The 17,150-nt window shown below is 50.3% G+C and overlaps 1 protein-coding gene and 1 long non-coding RNA gene across 3 annotated transcripts in view; one reads left to right on the forward strand and one right to left on the reverse strand.

The window, feature by feature from the left end:
- Positions 1–4,703, forward strand: part of LOC142769408 (uncharacterized) — a 77,194-nt gene extending 72,491 nt beyond the window's left edge. Inside the window, exon 2 of the long non-coding RNA XR_012885828.1 lies at positions 1,636–4,703. This is a non-coding gene — a long non-coding RNA (uncharacterized LOC142769408). The remainder of the gene's footprint in view (positions 1–1,635) is intronic.
- LOC119163932 (isobutyryl-CoA dehydrogenase, mitochondrial) overlaps positions 1–17,150 on the reverse strand; it is a 238,386-nt gene that overhangs the window by 51,024 nt on the left and 170,212 nt on the right. The gene's annotated exons all lie outside the window — the stretch shown is intronic.

Genomic DNA, 17,150 nt, shown 5'->3' on the forward strand with positions numbered 1-17,150 from the left:
TCAAGGCACGCACACACTTTGTTCTTAGTGAACGGCGGCGGACGAGCGTTTTTTTATTGCCGTTTGTAAGCAGGCGAGTAATGAATGGGAGCGTCCCCTTAATAACGGGCCAACATAAAAAGAAAATTATTTTTATGTTGGCCTAATGCCTTATCTACTTCGAATAAATCGATCTTACTATAACCAGAGTCCTTCAATACAAAAGCATTGAAGGACTCTGCTATAACAAAGAAAAGTGCAAATTTACGATCCATTTCTTTGCCTCCAAAGGCAGCATGACCTTATTTTCCCTCTAGTAATGTCTGCCCTTTATCTCTACTTTTCTGCCACCACTACTCCAATCGTCTTTTACTTGCTTCTATTGCAGATGTGTCCAGGTTTCCATGTTTGTTTCGAAATCCAAATCTTCATGTAGGCTTGTGTGCACACCTATACCTGGGCCGATATCCCCGCATTCAATCAGAACATGTCACATCGTTTTCTTAGCTTCCTCACAGAATGTACACTGTTCCTCTTCTTTATTGAATTTCGCTTTATGACTACGCGTTCTTAGGCAACCCGATCTCGCTTCGAACAGTAAAGCACTTCTCCTTGAACTATCAAAAAAAAAAAAAAAAAAAAACTCTCCCGCCTTATTTCGTTCTTGCCCTTTCGGTATTCGCTGAGAGCCGGCTTCTTTTCGATCGCTGTCATAATACGTTTTCTCCTAATGCTCCTTGTTGCCATACCGCCCACATGGACAGCCGTGTATTTACAGGTGAGCTTCCAAGTTATTTTTCTCCGCTGGGCGTCCACGCTCTTACCTATACCTGTCCCTGCCCATATATTCTCCTTCATTTTTCTAAGCCTCTCTGCAAATCTCATTTCGCTCTGAGCTTCACTTACTGCAAAGCCTGTCCATCCCACATCCCCCTTTACATCCTCATTCATCATCTTCCCGTGAGCGCCAAACGCGAGGCGTCACCTAGTCCCTCGATTCACATCCATTCTTGATTGCACCGCTGACACGACTAAGTTTCCAAATGTAAGCCACTACGCTTTTCCACAGACCTCGAAGCACTTCGTATCCCCATAACGCTTATGGGACAAGAGCATGCTCGCTGCCACCGATGTGATGAACGAACGTCTCATTTGCACCACATTCAGAATTTTTTTCTCCAACAGTAGACAGTCTCTTAAACGTCCGAAAATCCCATATGATAATGAGAGCTGCCGTAGGAGAGCTCCAGAAATTTCGTGGATTCAAATCCAGTATGGCGACGCATGGAAACCAGAAGGAAAAAGTAAGCGCACGGCTTGTTTGTTAGAAACCCAAGCTCCTATTTTTTCCCCTTTTTTAACGCGGCAGGCGAAGATGTTGGGCGAGCTGTTGTTTGTTAAACACTGTGGCAGAGCAAAGTTCGAAAAGGACAAGTCTTTCCTTGATTTCCTTCACGAACTTTGCGCGACTACAACATGCTTAGCATACGGAACTGGACTTGCAACGAGCGTTTCAACACACTAGTCGAGCTGACATACGCCAGCATATAAACGTTAGCGCATTAAGGGGCTCCTAAACCATCCAGACGTCGAAATTAAGTTATGGTGTTGCGGTTATGCACGAACACGTAGCCACGAGAATTTTTTTTTTTTCAGAGATGGAACGCCGTTGCGTGGCGTTGACGCTTCCGACGATGGAAATGCGGGCCTCACTCATCGCCACTTGTCAACTGACATCCTCTCCTCACCGCGTGACGCGACCAAACAGGCTCAGTTGGTTGCCTTATTCGAAGGTCGAAGGTTCGGTCCCTGCCCACGGCAAGTTATCTTTTAATCTACTTTTATTTCTCCACATTCACATTACAATTACTTCTAATACCAACCACTATACTTTCCTTGGCATGATTGTCTGTGAGATCTCATTATTACAGCATCATCATCATTACCATTCAAGGCGCATTCTTTTTCCCACAGCTCTGCTTACACGTGTTCGTCATCATCATTGTTATTGCTTAGCATCATTATCAATGCGTTCATTGTTAGGTTGAATGTGAACAGTTAAATTATTACCAGTGTAGAGAGGAAGAAGGTTATGTGCCGCAGTGGGTCACGCCTTTAGCAAGAGGAGCTAAGCGCGAGCTGTTCCCCCGAGCGTTGTGTTTCCTGCGTCGGTTGCTGCCGCCCGTTTTCCGCATCAGTAGACCTGCTGTGCAAGTACTACTTACGCCAATAAATGCCGTTTCAGAGTGGTAGAGGTGCCGGGGTAACTGAACCTGGAACTCCGCAGCAGGAAACTACCTGCCATCCCAGACATGGCTGAAGAAAACACCCAGCAAGGTACGACCCAGCCTCCGATGGTTATCGTGCCCACTGCGCTACGTGTGCGCGATCCACCTTTTTTCGACGGTACTGATGAGCAAGACGTAGAAGATTGGCTGTCGACATTTGAAAAGGTAGGCGCAAGCAACAAGTGCGACGACACATCGAAGCTGCAATATGTACCCTTCTACCTGAAAAAGGTGGCGAGTCTCTGGTTTAACAACCACCACTCAGAATTCGCCACTTGGGCTGCCTTTAAGCTACGCATTACCGATGTGTTCGGTCGCCCCGAGGCACGCAAGCTTCGCGCCGAACAGCGCCTACGGGGACGCGCAAAGCTTCAGGGGGAAGGCTTCACAAACTACATCGAGGATGTGCTCGACCTGTGAAAGCGCCTTGACCCTTCCATGATCGAAGCAGACAAGATCAAACACATCTTGAAGGGGATAGACGACGACGCCTTCCAGATGCTGCTGGCCAAGGGCCCACGTACCGTGTCCGAACTCGCCACTCTTTGCCAGAGCTTCGAGGAGTTGCGCAAACAACGGGTCATGAGACGGCGGCCAGCGGCTACCGATGAAACTCTCGCGACATTGAGCCTGGGTGGAGACCACAGCACAATCATGTCGGAAATCAAACAATATGTGCGCGAGGAGGTGGCCCGATAACTTTTGTGCCTGTCGTATCTACCGGCAACGGAACCCTCTTCTGAGCGTCTCGCGCCCGCTATGAGGCAGGTAATACAGGCGCAGGTCTCTGAGACACTGCCGTCCGTCTCTAACAGCGCCCGTCACGGCGTCATTGACTTACGCTGCTGTTGCTGCTACCCCGCCACGACTTCCGCTTGGGCCGACTCCCCAGCCTGTACGAGTATCAACGACGCCATTTCCAGCAACACAACAGCGCTATAACGGAAACCCTTGGCGCACAGTTGACAATCTCCCCATCTGTTACTCATGCGGATATCCAGGTCACGTGGCGCGCTTCTGTCGCCGGCGCTTCGCAACGGGCCCGGCTGCACCTCCGAGGTACCCTGACTACTCTTTACCGGCCCCGTACAACGCGCAACGAGAACTGCCACGTCAATGCGACCGACAATCAGTGGAACGCGACCCGTCACCAACCGAACTAGACCACCGCCCTGCTGCCGACTACCGACCATTCGGTCCTCGTCGCTCATCCTCACTACGCCGCTACCGTTCTCCGTCCCCTCTGCGTCGCCGACCGAACCCTGTAGAGACGGAAAACTGACTGCCGCAGCTCCGGAGGCACGAGCTGCGAAATCGTCGCATTGTACAAGTCCTCGCCCGTCCCCCACAAACGCTCTGGAAGTGTTTGTTGAAGGTCTACGAACTCTTGCGCTTGTTGATACGGGTGCCGCCGTATCTGTGATGAGTCACAAACTCTGCCGTTCGATACGAAAAGTAACGACACCGCCTTCCGACGTTTTGCTGAATACCGCGAGTGCGTAACCAATTCGACCAGTCGGAGCATGTACGGCGAGAGTAATCATTCAGGACGTCCGGTACCACATAGAGTTTCTCGTGTTGACCACTTGTTCCCACGACGTGATACTTGGATGGGATTTTTCGTCACGCCACCACGCCGTAATTGACTGCGCTCGCGCGCAGGTGGAATTTTCTGTGTTTTCAGATGCGCCATCTACCGACAATGAGCGCACTCACCTTCGCAAGCTTCTTGTTGCTTCCGACGTTGATGTTCCTCCTGTTGGTGCCATCGTTGTCCCCGTAAATCGCACTGAATTGTCCGGCTCTACCGTGGTGTTCTCCCCATCTGACGTTTTCAGTCGCCGCCACGGTACGTCTCTGCCATACGCCGTTCTGCCACCTCACCAAGATACTTCCGGAATTGTCGTTTGCAATCCTAGCTCATGCCCTCTCACCTTAAGAGCTCACGAAACACTGGGCGCTATGTTCATCCTGTTGATGACAACGTTATTGTGCCTATTGAGTCTCACGACCCTGGCCAGCAACTTCAACTTGACGCCGTTACTCCTCTTTTTACGCGGGATGACTACTCCTAGGATACCTTCAATCGTTCCATCGACAGCAAGCTTCCCCCGGATCAACGGGACCAGCTAATAACCCTTCTGCATGAATTCCGAGATTCATTTGACCTTCCTCAAAAGGCACTGAGTCAAACTAACATCGTCGCTCACACTATCTACACTGGAGCGCACCCTCCTTTGCGGCAACGCCCCTACCGCGTATCACCCAAGGAACGAAGTGTAATTGCAGAGCAGGTGGATGATATGCTTCAGCACGGTGTCATCAAAGCATCTTCTAGCCCCTGGTCTTCACCTGTTGTGCTAGTGAAGAAACAAGACGGTTCGATTAGATTTTGTGTCGACTACCGGCGACTGAATAAAATTACACGGAAAGTTGTATACTCTCTTCCCCACATCGACGACGCTATCGATTGCCTACAAGGTGCCGAATTCTTTTCTTCGCTGGACTTACGTTCAGGTTACTGGCAGGTTCCGATGGCAGAGTGTGACCGTCCCAAAACAGCGTTCGTTACGCCGGATGGCCTATACGAATTCATGGTTATGCAATTCGGTCTGTGCAATGCACCTGCAACGTTTGAGCGGATGATGGACAGTGTTTTACGCGGCCTTAAATGGCAGATATGCTTATGTTACCTCGATGATGTTATCGTATTTTCTCCTGATTTCCCTACCCACGTCGACCGTCTGCGCACCATTCTTCAGTGTCTTACCAAGGCAAACCTCCAGCTTAACCTAAAGAAGTGCCGCTTTGGGGCTCGCCAACTCACTATACCTGGTCACGTTGTGTCAAAGAATGGAATTTGCCCCGACCCAGACAAACTTCGAGTCGTAGCCGACTTCCCGAAGCCGACTTCACTCAAAGAACTTAGGAGCTTCATCGGCTTGTGCTCGTATTTTTGTCGTTTCGTCCACAACTTTGCAACAATAATAGCCCCACTTACACAACTACTGAACGGTCCAGCTAATATTTCTAACTGGACGCCGGCATGCGACGAAGCTTTCCTTACACTGCGCCGCCTGCTTGCGTCCCCACCGATTCTACGCCATTACGACCCAAGTGCCCCCACTGAAGTGCACACATGCCAGTGGCGTTGGTCTGGGAGCAGTGCTCGCGCAACGAAAGCCCGGTATTCTAGAGTATGTCGTCCCATACGCAAGCCGCGCACTCACGAAAGCGGAGATGAACTACTCCGTAACTGAAAAAGAATGCCTCGCAATCGTTTGGGCGTTAAGCAAGTTTCGTCCTTATTTGTACGGACAGAGTTTCGACGTTGTGACCGATCATCACGCACTTTGTTGGTTGGCGTCGCTAAAAGATCCTTCAGGTCGCCTTGGACGTTGGGCTTTTCGCCTACAAGAATTCGACATTCGTGTCGTCTACCGCTCAGGACGAAAACACTCTGATGCGGACGCCCTCTCACGATCACCAGTGAAATCCACCGCAGACCTGCATTCAGACACCAGCTTCTCCATCGCTCCCATTTTCGTCTCAAGCATGTCGTCTGAACAGCGGAAAGACCCATGGATAACATCTCTCCTTAACATTCTTTCCGACTCTTCAACGTCTGCGTGCGTACCCACGCGCTCTTCGCTGCCAAGCCACACATTTCGCAATACGGGACGCGCAACTATATCGCATAAACTACCACGCGGATGGTCGTAAATGGCTCTTGGTTATACCACGCCACATGCGATCTGATGTCTGTGCGTATTTTCATGCCGACCCACAACATGCTCACGCTGGTGTGTTAAAACATATCAGCGGATCCGCCAGCGTTACTACTGCCGTGGTATGTACACTTTTGTACGAAAATACGTTCGATCTTGTTCATTATGCCAACGAAGAAAGACAGTGGACCATTCACCCGGATTATTACAGCCTCTACCGTGTCCGGCGCGCCCTTTAGACCGCGTTGGTATCGATCTATATGGTCCCCTTCCTTACACTGCCGCTGGAAATCGATGGATCATTGTCGCCGTCGACCATCTGACGAGGTATGCTGAAACAGCTCCACTACCTACGGCTGGTGCACGTGACGTAGCCAATTTCGTTTTGCGACGCTTCGTACTGCGTCACGGGGCACCACGTGAACTACTAAGTGATCGAGGGCGTGTCTTTTTATCCGAAGTTGTACAACAACTCCTTCAGGCATGCCGCACGGTGCACCGCACCTCTACAGCCTACCACCCGCAGACCAACGGTCTAAGTGAGCGCTTCAACCGAACGCTAGGAGACATGCTCGCCATGTATGTCAATTCCGCCATGTATGTCGCCGGGGTATTGTAGAGAGGAAGAAGATTATGTGCCGCAGTGGGTCACGCCTTTAGCGAGAGGAGTCAAGCGCGAGCTGTTCCCCCGAGCGTTGTGTTTCCTGCGTCGGTTGCTGCCGCCCGCTTTCCGCATCAGTAGACCTGCTGTGCAAGTACTACTTACGCCAATAAACGCCGTTTCACCAGCAGCATCGTTCAAGATTACTTTGCTTAAGATGACTCTCCTTCAACACAGTATCTCTTCAAATCGTAACATCCGCATCCGCAAGGTAACACGAAAATTACGGCATATGTGTCTTCATCAACTTGTTGACGTCTCGAATTATTAAGTTAATTGTAAACACAACTTCTAAAAGGCGTAACGCTAGTTTTAATTCACATATAAACACTTTAAATTGGCTGGGGGATAGCCGCTAAGGTCGATCAGTTGCTAGAGCATCGAACGGGTTATTCGAAGGTCGCAGGTTCGGTTCCTGCTCACGGCAAGTTATCTTTTCACCCACGTTTCTTTCTTCACATTTACATTACAATTCGGTCTAATAACTTCCCCCATACTTTCCTTGGCATTATTGTCTGTTTGATCTCGTTAATATTGTGTGAAACACGAAAAAAGGAGCCATATATATATATATATATATATATATATATATATATATATATATATATATATATATATGACAAACCACACGAGAACGGTGTGCGGGAATGTTAGAGAAGGAGGAAGACAAATAAATGGTTCATCGTACAGCCATCACGTCTCCTGAGTCACACTAGTCGACAGTATCTAGCATGCCCTTCATCATGGCCTCATCCAAGAAAGTCATCAACATCCTGAAGTACTCGGGAGCATCAACGGACGTCCCCTTTGACAAGTGGCTCCGGCTCTTTGAGGTGAGGACTGCGACCGCGGCATGGACGGAGCGAGACAAGCTGTGCTACTTCTCTGATTACCTTGAAGGTGAGGCTTTCCGATGGTTTCTCATCGAGGCTTTCGACACAGACGCGTCTTGGGAGAGCTTATGTGAACGCATGAAGGAACACTGTACGAGTGGCGTCGCGGATCGTTTTCGCCAATTCATTCATTGCCGGTTGCGAACAGGCCAGAGCTTGAAGGAATACTATAATGAAAAAATGTCTGTCGGACGCCTCGCCGACTTAAAGGACACGCACCTTATATCAGGCCTCATCGACAGCCTTCCTGCGCATATGGAGATGGCGCTTGTTAGGCTCAGCTCGTCTACACCAGAGGCATGGCTTACAGCTGCACTTCGTGTAGAGTCAACCATGCAGAGAGTGAAGTTCCATCGCTTTCCACCAGCTCGGAATACACAGATTAACGTAACAAGTGACAGAACTAGTGAACGTTCACGTAATTCCCCGGTACGAACACCCGTGCGTGAGTGCAAACACTGCGCGATGGATGGCTTACCCCGACAGATGCAGTGGCGTAATGAATGCCCACGACGCGCAAGCATTTCCGCCCTCTTCACCAACCAGGGAAACAAGGAGGGCGACCCAGAGTTCATGTAATTCAGTTTGATGCCCTCATTAACGGGTACCCTGTCAGCGCTACACTTGATACCAGAGCTACGATTACCTGTATCAGCGAAGCAGTGCTGAAGGCACTTCACCTGCAAATAATAAGGAATTCATGCATCTCAGTTCAACAAGTCACATCATCTACCAAAACTTTGGGTCGCGTTAATCTTTGGGTCGCGTTAATAGGAAAAGTGACAAGAGAAATTCAGGCTCATGTTCTACAAGGCATGAAGAGCAACTTACTTCTTGGCTTGAATGGTGCTTGCCTCTTTAACTTGTCGCTGAACCTTGACACCATGAGTCTACGCCAATGGAAAGACATCCTCCATTTTTGTACACAAAACCACACCACGGCTAACATGGGCGCGTCTTTGCAAGGTGTTGAAGTTTGCGATGTATTACATCTAAATAAAACTCAACAGTTGGCATTGAAGCAGCTTATCCACAAGTACGATGACATTTTTTCCAAGTCACAGACAGACATTGGGTGCATCAACGGCTAAATGCATCGAATTCATCTCACCAACAATGTTCCCATTCGTAGAGCTCCTTATCGATGCTCAGAAACTGACAGCTTTGAAATGGACAGACAGATCAACGAGCTGCTCAAGCAAGGCGTCATACGACTATCTACCTCCCCATATGCTGCGGCAGCGCTTCTGGCAGAGAAAAAAGGGGAAGGGGACGCACGCACTTCTGCATCGACTACCGCAAGCTGAACGAATTGACGGTGCCTGATTATCAGCCCATCCCTCGCATCGATGACGTTCTCGATTCTCTGGGGAAATCTACGTACTTCTCGACATTAGACATAACGTCAGGTTACTGGCACGTGAAGATTCACCCTGATGACATTCCGAAAACGGCGGTTGTACCACGTACCGGTCACTACGAGTGGCTCGTATGCCTTTTGGCCTTCGGACTGCTCCGGCCACCTTCGAACGGGCTGTCAAATTCATATTGACAAAACACCGTTTGCAGAACGTCACGAGTTACTTCGATGACATTGTTGTCTACTCTGACACGCTTCCAGACCACCTGAGGCATCTGGAGGGCGTTTTGAAAGCTTTCAAAAGCGAAGGCGTCAAACTGAAATTAAGGAAATGTCAATTCGCTCGAACCTTCATTGAGTACCTGGGACACAAGGTTTCGCAGGGCACCGTCACTCCAAAGCAAAGCAACGTGGACGCAATCCTACGGTTTCCGACACCATCACGCCCTAAAGAGTTGCAGCGTTTTCTCGGCACTGTCAATGTTTACCGGCGATACATCGACCACTTCAGTCAAATCGCTCATCCACTGACGCGCCTGCTCAGCAAAGACGCCACCTGGAACTGGGATGCGGAGTGTTAACTGGCTTTCACTCAGCTCAAGAAATGCATGACAGAAGAGCCAATCCTTAACATCTACGATGCCACTAAGCCTTGTGTGCTATACTGCGATGCATCCAACAGAGGTATCGGCGCCGTCTTGAAGCAGGCTGATGATGAAGGTAGAGAACACCCAATTGCATACCATTCACGGAAGTTACTAAAACACAAAATTAATTACGCCATCACAGAACTCGAATATTTGGCAATTATCGACGCCATAGATAAATGGCACTGCTATCTACACGGGAAACCTTTCACTGTGATCACAGATCTCGCAGCGTTGCAATGGCTTAAAAGCATCAAGAATCCCCGAGGCCGACTTTTCCGGTGGTTTTTGAAACTCTCCATGTACGACGTGAACGTCAAACACCAAAAGGGCATTGACAACATTGAAGCTGATGCACCATCTCGAAGCCCGGTAGTTCAACTCCTATCTGCTGAGCAACTGCGAGAGCATCACAACGACAAACCACCCGGAAAGCATACCATTGAGAACGGACTGAGTATAGTGACACGCAGAGGAATACGAAGTCTATGTGCCTTTTGCCCTCCTGTCTTCTCTTCTCCAAAAAGCTCATGACGCTTTGGGTCATGTCGGGGTAAAGAAGACGTTGCGGCTTCCCTCTCCACAGTACTATTGGCCCGACATCATCACCGACGTGAGCGAGTACATACGCCACTGCGATACTTGCCAGCGCTGAAAGAAACCGAAGACCAAACAATTTGGTTCCTTGGAGTCTTTGCCACCAGCGGAACATCCGTTTGATCTTCTGGCCATGGACACTATCGGAGGTTTTGGCAACTACGGCTCGTCCAAAAGATTCATTCACTTAGCCGTTGATCATGCCACCCGTTATGTCTGGGCTTTCGCACACAAGAATGAGACTTGCGACGCGTACATCTCTTGCCTGAAGAGTATCTTCGCTGCTGGAAAGCCGCGGAAGTTCCTTTCCGACCGCGGCACAGGATTCATTCCGGCAAATTTAAGCAGTTCCTCAAGCACAACAATATTCATCAGTTTTTAACAAGCTCACAACGCCCGCAGTGTAATGGCTTAAACGAGCGCACTAATCAGACGATCGTTACTCGCCTCCGATGCGAGATCAACGACGAACCCCGAAAACCGTGGCCGCGTCTCCTCTCGGACGTTGTCGACGAGTACAATAGAACACCTCACGAAGTGACAGGTTACCCACCCTGCTTTCTTATGTATGGCGCACCATCGTATCCCTATGTTCTTCCAGGCGTTACCGAAAATCTGCAGGAAGCTCGTACAAACGCAGTCCGCAATTCAGTAGCATATCACGAGAAAAACAAGATCATATATGACAAGAAGTTCTTTCCATTAGAGCTTCAAGTGGGAGACTTTGTTCTATATGAAACACCCTGGCACCCGAACCGCGGCAAACTCAGTGCAATCATGGAAGGACCCTATACGACCATACGCAAGATTTCGGCAGTTAACTACGAGATCGACCGCAGCGTGGCTCCACTCAATCGCCAGACTGACATCGTTCATGTCGGGAGACTTAAACGATATCATCCGCCCCTGCATCTACGTCTCTCACGGGGGAGGGGGGAAGCGTGTGACGAACCACACGAGAACGGTGTGCTGGAATGGTAGAGAAAGAGGAAGACAAAGACAAACAAATGGTTTATCGTACAGCCATCACGTCTTCTGCGTCACACACACACACACACACACACACACACACACACACACACACACACACACACACACACACACACACACACACACACACACACACACACACACACACACACACACACACACACACACACACACACACACACACAAACACACACACACACACACACACACACACACACACACACACACACATATATATATATATATATATATATATATATATATATATATATATATATATATATATATATATATATATATATATATATATATTGTTAAGCGGTTTATTGACGGACACTCAGCGATGATTCACGACAGCGACAGTCAATGCGGGGATCGACTCTCTGCACGAGCTGCTCTTCTTAAGAAAAAGGGCGACCCACTAGAAGGCGCTGAAGAGGATGACCCACTGTTCAAAGGCTTTACCACAACTACCCCGGGTACGAAAAGGGAGCCGCCTGGCGACCTAACAGCTGGTTACAATGAGCGGGTCATGGTAGGCCTTGAGGCGCTCCACGTTAACAATGTCGCGTCCTCGACGACGCATGTCCGAAGATTGTTCGATGGGTTCAATCAAGTAGTTGACTGGGGAAGTGCATTTGACGACACGGTAGGGGCCTTCGTATTTAGGCAATAGTTTTGAAGATAGGCCAGTTGCAGTAGTAGGGATCGAGAGCCAGACGAGCGCTCCAGGGAGGAATGTGGGTGCAGTAGTACTGGCGTCAGCGCGAATGCTTTTTTGCCGCTCTTGATCATGCGCAGTAAAGGTCTTTGCAAGCTCTCGACATTCTTCAGCAAGCTTGGCTGTAGCAGAAATAGGTGCCCACTCAGACGGATCTGGCCTGTACGGAAGTATCGTGTCGATGGTGTGTGACGGGTGCCTTCCATATAATAAAAAGAAAGGTGAAAAGCCAGTAGTGCTCTGAGGGGCGGTATTATATGCGTAGGTGACGAAGGGTAGAATGGAATCCCAATTTGTGTGATCGGCGGTGACGTATTTGGAGAGCATGTCGCCCAGCGTACGGTTGAAGCGTTCTGTGAGGCCATTCGTCTGCGGGTGGTAAGCAGCAGTTTTGCGGTGAACAACGTTGCACTCTTTGAGAATGGCTTAAACGACTTCAGACAGGAAGACACGGCCTCGGTCACTGAGCAGTTCCTGGGGTGGGCCGTGTCGCAGGATGAATCGTTGGAGCAGAAAGGAAGCCACATCGCTCGCTGTAGCCGCGGGAAGAGCGGCCGTTTCGGCGTATCGCGTGAGGTGGTCCACAGCAACAATGGCCCAGCGGTTACCAGCCGACGTTAGTGGAAGTGGCCCATACAAATCGATGCCAACGCGCCCAAACGGCCTGGCAGGGCAAGGTAGAGGTTGCAGACCTACCGGCGACAGGTGCGTTGAAGTTTTGCGGCGCTGACATTCTATGCAGGAGCGAACGAATTTCTGCACGTAGCGGTACATGCCGCGCCAAAAGTACCGTTGGCGAATGCGGTGGTAAGTCTTCGATACCCCGGAGTGCGCACACTGCGGATCAGAATGAAATAATTCGCATATGTCAGAGCGCAGACTGCGAGGTATGACTAGTAGCCACTGGCGGCCGTCACCGTTGTAATTGCGTCGATGGAGGAGGTCGTCGCGAACGGCGAAATGGTGGGCTTGACGACGCAACGCGCGAGTGGATGGAGTGGATGGATCAGTCAGCAAGTCTATCAGTGAGGCAATCCATTGATCCTTGCGCTGTTCAGTAGCAATAGCATGAATGCTAATCGAAGAAATGGCAAGGTGAGACACTGAGTTGTTGGCATTGTCGTCAGGCAAGGGAGAGCGCGACAGGGCGTCGGCGTCAGCATGTTGCCTTCCATTGCGGTACAGCACGCGGATGTCATAGTCTTGCAGGCGAAGTGCCCACCGGGCGAGACGGCCTGAGGGATCTTTCAATGACGACAACCAACATAGTGCGTGGTGGTCGGTGACGACATCAAATGGGCGACCATACAAATATGGTCGGAACTTTGCAAGGGCCCAGACGATTGCCAAACATTCTTTCTCGGTGACTGTGTAATTAGTCTCGGCTTTAGTAAGCGTACGGCTCGCGTACGCCACGACATATTCCGGGAACCCTGGTTTGCGCTGGGCAAGGACAGCGCCGAGGCCGACACCACTGGCATCCGTGTGTACCTCTGTAGGGGCCGTAGGGTCGTAGTGGCGGAGTATGGGAGGCGACGTCAACAAACGACGAAGTGTTCTGAAAGCGTCGTCGCACTGTGATGACCACGAATGGAGAGGCCCGTTACTTCCGAGAAGCTTCGTCAGCGGCGATATTATAGTCGCGAAGTTTCGAATGAAGCGGCGAAAGTAGGAACACAGTCCTACGAAACTGCGCAGTTCCTTCACGGATGTCGGCTTGGGGAACTCGGTCACGGCCCGAAGCTTGGTTGGATCAGGGAGAATTCCGTCCTTGGACACGACGTAGCCGAGTATTGTCAGCTGCCGAGCTGCAAATTGGCACTTCTTTAGGTTCAGTTGCAGAGTGGCGTTTCTCAGACGCGTTAAAACATGCCGAAGGCGTTGAAGGTGCGTCGAGAAGTCAGGAGCGAAAACGACGACGTCATCGAGGTAGCACAGGCACGTGTGCCATTTCAGGTCACGCAGAACTGTATCCATCATGCGCTCAAAGGTGGCGGGCGCATTGCACAGCCCAAACGGCATAACGTTAAACTCGTACAAGCCGTCGGGGGTGACAAAAGCGGTCTTTGGTCGAGCGTCCTCAGCCATAAATACTTGCCAGTACCCTGAGCGCAAATCAAGGGATGAAAAGAATTCTGCTCCTTGCAGGCTGTCGATCGCGTCATCTACCCGCGGTAGTGGATACACGTCCTTACGAGTGATCTTGTTGAGGCGTCGGTAGTCCACACAGAACCGCACAGAACCGTCCTTCTTCGTGACGAGAACGACAGGAGATGCCCAGGGGCTGCTAGAGGGGCGAATAACATCGCGGCGAAGCATGTCGTCGACTTGCTCGTTGATTACACGGCGTTCTGTGGGAGATACGCGATATGGACGTTGCCGCAGCGGTGGCTGTGCACCTGTGTCGATGCGATGCGTAACGGTGGATGTGCGGCCGAGAGAAGGTTGAGCGACATCGAAAGAAGAGCGGAATTCTTCCAACAGGCCCAAAAGCTGGGAACGCTGGCCCTGCGTAAGGTCGTCGGGTATGCAGGGACCGAATATATCATCGGATGATGAAGCAGATGTCGAAACAGCACCAAGCGTACAGGAACTTTGGTAGTGCATGTCATCGGGTTGATCCATAACTTGCGCGTCTTCGATGGGTTCCACGCTGCCGAGACATTCTCCTCGCACCAACGTAACGCTGTACGGAGATGGGTTCACAACAAAAATAGTGGTGCTGCCGTGAGTGAGTTGGACGGTCGCGAAAGGAACCAGCAAGCTTTTTCTTATGAAAACACGATGAGATGGCGAGAGGAGTGCAGCGGTGTCAGAAAGGCTTGCGCAGTAGAGCGACACCGCAACGGACGAGTTTGCAGGCACTTGAGTGTCGTCTCTGACGAGTAACTTGCTTGCAGCGGATGGACTGTCGGCCGGCGTCAAAGAAGAGAATGGCGCGAGTTCTATTTCTGCTGGTGCGCAATGAATGACGGCGTCGTGGCGGGAGAGAAAATCCCATCCTAGGATGACGTCGTGAGAGCATGAAGAAATTATGATGAATTCGACCGCATACATCACGTCCTGAATCATAAGGCGGGCTGTGCACATCGCTGTAGGGTGAATTCTTTGGGCGCTGGCTGTACGGAGGGAGAGCCCGCAAAGCGGCGTGGTCACTTTGCGCAGTAATCGGCAAAGTTTTTCGTCCATCACGGATACGGCGGCTCCAGTATCTACAAGGGCAGATGCACGAACGCCATCCACAAGCACGTCTATCACGTTCGACGGGCTTTCCTGAGGGCTTCCGCAGTTCGACAGCGTCGCAGCCCTTGCCTCGTGGACTGCGACGACTAGTTTTCCTGGTCGCCCTCGAGTGGACGTGGCCGCATCGGTGACAGTGAGCGACGTCGTGGAGATGGTGAACGGCGGGTAGACGGAACGGGGCGGGACGACGGTGACATAGGCGGCGGTTGGTCATAAGAGCGTCTTGACTGGCTGGGAAAGTTGAAGGCGACCTGCGGTTGCTGCACACGATTGCAATATCGTGCCACATGACCGACGCAACCGCAAGCAAAACAGATGGGGCGATTATCAGCAGTGCGCCATTGGTTTGCTGGTCGCATCCATGTCGCAGAACGCGATAGGCGAGCCGGCTGCTGATATGAGTGCATGGTAGGCGGCACTCGGGGCACGTGGTTGACGCCGGCGTATGTAGGCGAGACAGGTTCTCCAAAGGCCTGGGGCCTCGCGACGGTTTCGGTGTAATTTAGCGGAACAGTGACAGAAATCGGTGGGGCGGCCTGGCAACAACTTGGGCGTAGCTGAGTGGCACAGATGCAGGAGGTGGCTGGTGGTATTCAGGGACGACCTCCGCGATTTCCTGCTGAATGGCTCGGCGGAGCGGAGGTAGAAGTGTACTTGATGGCTGTTGAGCTTGTTGTGGGGAAGCAAAAGCCAGTAGAGAGACCTGGCGGGCAACTTCCTCACGCACGAACGACTTGATTTCGGCGAGCAAGGTTGCGTGGTCTGGAACTGCTGACAAGGCCGAGAGATCAGCATCACGTGGTGGCGGACGACGGGTCATCAAGCGCTGCCGCCGCAGCTCGTCGTAACTTTGGCATAACATGATGACTTCTGCTACAGTGCGGGGGTTCTTTGCCAGGAGCATGGTGAAGGCATCGTCGGCGATGCCTTTTAGAACATGCGTGATTTTGTCAGCCTCTGACATGTTCGGGTCGACTTTCTTGCACAAGTCAAGGATGTCCTCGATATAACTTGTGAAGGACTCACCGGTCTGCTGGGCTCGTTCACGTAAACGCTGTTCAGCTTGCAGCTTACGAACAGCAGGGCGGCCGAACACGTCGACGACAGCGGTTTTAAAAGCGGACCAAGTTGGGAAATCAGATGCGTGGTTATTGTACCACATTCCGGCCACACCCGCAAGGTAGAAGAACAGGTTACCTAGTTTAGCTGCCTCATCCCAATGATTGGGGACGCTCACACGTTCGTACATGGCAAGCCAGTCCTCGACGTCGGTGCCATCCGCGCCGGTGAAGACAGGAGGGTCGCGGATGCGGGGGACACCGGGACATGGCGGCGACGTAGGAGGAAGGGTTTGCTGGGCGGCGTCTTGGTACATGGTTGGAGGCACGGTACGGGATCGAAGCTCCAAGGGCATCGAATGCTGACCGAAGGTGTTTGAAGGGCACAGCACTCTCAGCACACTCCACCAAATTGTTAAGCGGTTTATTGACGGACACTCAGCGATGATTCACGACAGCGACAGTCAATGCGGGGATCGACTCTCTGCACGAGCTGCTCTTCTTCTTAAGAAAAAGGGCGACCCACTAGAAGGCGCTGAAGAGGATGACCCACTGTTCAAAGGCTTTACCACAATATATATATATATATATATATATATATATATATATATATATATATATATATATATATATATATATATATATATATATATATATATATATATATATATATATATTTATATATATATATATATATATATATATATATATATATATATATATATTTATATATATATATATATATTTATATTTATATATATATATATATATATATATATATATATATATATAGGTGAGAAGCGGCACGGCGGCAAAGTGACTCCTCTTACCATGGACTATTTGTTGACATAATTGATTTACGTTCATAATTGATTTTAAGCCGCGAAAAAAAACCCAAAAACACGACCACAAGAGATGACACGGGGCACATCTTGTGTTGTTTTCGCGTTTTAAAATCAGTTTTAGGTTCCTAGCAATTTTCACA

Source organism: Rhipicephalus microplus, chromosome 8, assembly GCF_043290135.1.
Source record: "Rhipicephalus microplus isolate Deutch F79 chromosome 8, USDA_Rmic, whole genome shotgun sequence".
NCBI classification, from domain to species: Eukaryota; Metazoa; Arthropoda; class Arachnida; order Ixodida; family Ixodidae; genus Rhipicephalus; species Rhipicephalus microplus.